The following is a 3,747-nucleotide window of genomic DNA, read 5'->3' on the forward strand; positions in this document are numbered from 1 at the left end:
CTCCTCCTCCCACTCCCACTCCATCAGCACCAGCCCTCCAGAAACCATGCGGTGCTAAGGCTGCTGTATTTCTAGCCACTGCTTCGCGGCAGCAGCTCCTGATCCTGGAGTAAAAACATTCAAAAATGTATTTTGATGTGGAAAAAACAACAACCCAGTGTTTCCTCAAACGCATTCCTCACAGGAATATATTTATTCCTTGGTGAAGATTTCATCAATGCCAGCTAAGTCTGCCCCCCCCCCCGGTTTGATTACCTCGCTGGAATTGTCTTTGTCCTTTTTCACCGTTCAACCTTTTCTTTCTGATTCTGACACTGTCACCCTGCCAGAGGAGGAAGTGGTAGACGTAGCAGCAGCGGGTGGGTGGAAACCCAGAAACATGACAACAAGGGAATGAAGAAAGAAAAGGGAGGAAGGATGGGGGAGGACCTGCTGGCTTTGAGCCAACTTTAGTGGAATTCATAGATATGGGGAGGAGAGGGAGGACGGACGGAGCAGTAGTTCCTCTGCATAATCAATCAAAACAATAGAGGATGAGAGCTGGTGGTCGTGCCTTTCTTGACAGGGCTGATTGCATTTATGCGAGGATGGACTGGGGGTGGGGGTGAGGGGGGCAGAGAGGAGGGGAGGTGCCATTAAAATGGACCGGGTAGTAAGATGTGGCTAGGTGCAGGGAGGGCTGTTATGGGTGGCTCTCACTGCAAAGCCGAGGACATTTACCCCAAGAGGAACTGATTGAATGCCACACCAATAAAAAGAGGCAGTTTCATGCGCCATTGACCGTGTTGGCATCTCCACAGTCACACTGTGATGAAACCCACTCGGAGGTCATGAAAATGTGAATCACATTTTGTTCCCCGGTGGGACGTACTGTTCTCTGACGGAATTAAACGCCACCTTTAAAGATTTAAAGATTTTTTTTTTATTTTATTTCATTATTTTTAGTTGTATTTTCTCTCCACACTTTATGGCACAGAGCTGTAGTCCTCATCGTGTGTCAGAGCAGAGAGTGGGGGAGATCACATGGCAGGTTTGTGTGGAGAAGTGAAAAGATCAGGTTTTAAGTCACAGTGTGTGGGGAAAATAATCCTGTTGGAGCCTGCAGCGTGCTCACAAGCAGCCAGATTGCCCTTTCATTTTCTCTATAGATGGCGCCGCGTGTCCCAGTGTGGCCTAATAAAATGCTTGTCTTGTATCTCCTCAGCCATGAACTTTTTCTCCATCACAATTACATTTGCTCTGTGTTGCCTGTGTGCCTCGCAGCAGAAATGCAGCGTATTAGCTAAAGCAACGCAGCCGAACTCAAGAAAGTACATTTATATACAATCGGAAATTCTCTGCTCCACATGAAAGGATGTGCAGCGTTAGCCATATTTGAACGTTTATGGAGAGTGTAGAGAAAAAGAGATGGTAAAACATCATCTGAGTTTGAAGTTTTCTCGTCTATTTCCAGACAAAAATCACATTCTGTGGAGTTTTGAGCCTTAAAAAAATTATACGACCTCTTTAGATCGTATGAAAAATGAAAAACAGATTTAATATAACATTAAATGGAATAAGTAAAACGTCCAACTTTACAGATTGTAGACTCCATCGTTAACTTGGGGGGGGGCAGCAGTTAGGCTCCACTGAGTCTTTTAAAAATGGATGAACGGCTCAGTTTTACCATCACATATACAGCATGTTGTAAATGTTTCTGTGATTTTATTTCAAACAGACTATAGTTTGGACTCTCACTTACATGCGGTGAAGTGAGGCCGTGTTCCACTTCTCACCTTCCTGTTGTTTGCTCACAGGTCTGTGGACCACTTCTGGTTTCCTGTTGTTTTGGCCCCTCTGTCTAAGTGTTTGTGGGGGGAAAAAAAGCCACTCGCCTCAGATGTGCATTTTGGTTAATGATGTTAGTCAATTCTAACAGAGACACATTTCGCAGAAGAGACGTTTGTCCCGTTTCTGATTCCTAATATAAAACTTGTTCTACCTAGAACAGTAGTTGTTGGTTAGAACATATAAAAAGTGTGACGTTGAAGTGTTCTTTGAATATCAGGATGTGTCATCTCTGATGAGTGACTTCCTTTGTTAATACATTATGGTTTTTACAACAGGACGAGACATAACATGTTTGTTGAACAGAGGAAAAAAAAGAAGTCATAATGACAAAATAATTAGATGTGTAAAAGACTTCTGAGAAACATCTGCACCTATGCTGCTGAATCTCTACAGCCTCCTGCTGTACATTCAGAGCTGTGAACAACACAAGGACCTTTAAGTCTCCTTCAGTATATATTTGTATAACAATAATATATATATATACAGTATATATAGACGGTTGTGGATAAGCCCCCTGCAGCCCTGTCATCTCCGTCCAGATACTGGGCTCCATCTACTGCTCACTCATGTCTCTCAGTTGACTGTTTTCTCAGTTAAGCCCACCTTATTTACATTTATATGATCAGATTTTCTTCCCTTATGGCAGCTATGTAAATTTGCCCTTTTCTCGAGCCTTGGCCACAGTCTTGTGTAGATTCTTTTTCGTCAGGTATGAGAAAAAAATAATAATAACATTGCCCTCAAGGAGGAAAGAGAGCGGACTCGGGATTCCTGGTTCTCATGAATTTTGTAATGATCAATTTTGTTCATCATATACTCCCTACCTGAGACCAGTATCAGGACACATCATATAAAACCTGAAACCTGTCTATCCTTCACATCACTCCCTCTGTTGTATCCTGCAGGGCTCACATTGGTGGCTTTAAAATTCAAACATAGGTTTGTGTGTGTTGGCAGGGTGAACTCTGGTTGATCGGGTGATACGAGGCAAAAGGCAGAGGTTTTAGTGGCTGTAGTGTTCGTCCGGCTGAAAGAGGAACTCTTTCTGTTTTATTAATATGTTTGTTTCCTGTTTTAGGATCTCTTTCAAAAAACAAAGAACTAACACATAATACTGCAGTACTTCACTGTGATCCTAATCTTCCACAAGGTGAAGTTAAAGTCAGAACATGTGAATAAGCACCAAGCTTTTCCTCAGTCGATGGTACAATAAACAAGGTTAAAAGAACTGGTCCATGAGTTCAGCTGCTGGTACAGTTTTATATAAATTTACCAGTTGATATTATTAAAAATAGTCAATCAAATAATCTTTGAAAAAAACATGAAAAATCAGTCTCTTTAAAAGGTTTGAAACTTCCTCATGGAACTGTACTTTTGGTTGGAATTGCCCGTGTACTATATTGATCCCATATTGCCCCCCAGCAGCCGCCAAGCATTAAGTTCCTCTGGGAATCGAACCCATGACTCTCTGCTTCTTAGACTTTACCGTCTAAAGACACGGTCAATAACGTGTGTCAGTAGCTGCGTGCGTGCGTGTGTGCACCCGGGCGTGTGTCTGGTGGAGGGGTTGGGGGGGGGGAGAGGGGCACTTGAGGAAATTGCTTTCTGCCAGCATATTGCCAGGGCCAGTCTTTATTCCTCCGGAGAGCTGAAGCCTGTCTGACTGGATTTCAACCCTCAACTCTCGGTCTCAGTCCCCCGACTCACCCCCGTTCCACCCTCAGCTCTGCCCCTACCATACTGTACATCCATCCATACCACGGTGTACGAGGCCTGATGTTGAATATTCCACTGACACTCCTCGTCTCTAATCCTCGTCTCTAATCAGCGAATAAGAGATTAATTTTCTCCCCGGCTGCGCTCTGACTGGGCTGTTGATAAAAAAGGAGGAGGGAAAGAAACCACCAGGCAACTGTT

At 43.6% G+C, this 3,747-nt stretch overlaps 1 long non-coding RNA gene across 1 annotated transcript in view; it reads left to right on the forward strand.

The window, feature by feature from the left end:
- Positions 1 to 3,747, forward strand: part of LOC103383554 (uncharacterized) — a 32,956-nt gene that overhangs the window by 1,610 nt on the left and 27,599 nt on the right. The window lies entirely within an intron of this gene.

This window comes from Cynoglossus semilaevis, chromosome 9, assembly GCF_000523025.1.
Source record: "Cynoglossus semilaevis isolate Cse_v1.0 chromosome 9, Cse_v1.0, whole genome shotgun sequence".
In the NCBI taxonomy this organism is placed as follows: domain Eukaryota; kingdom Metazoa; phylum Chordata; class Actinopteri; order Pleuronectiformes; family Cynoglossidae; genus Cynoglossus; species Cynoglossus semilaevis.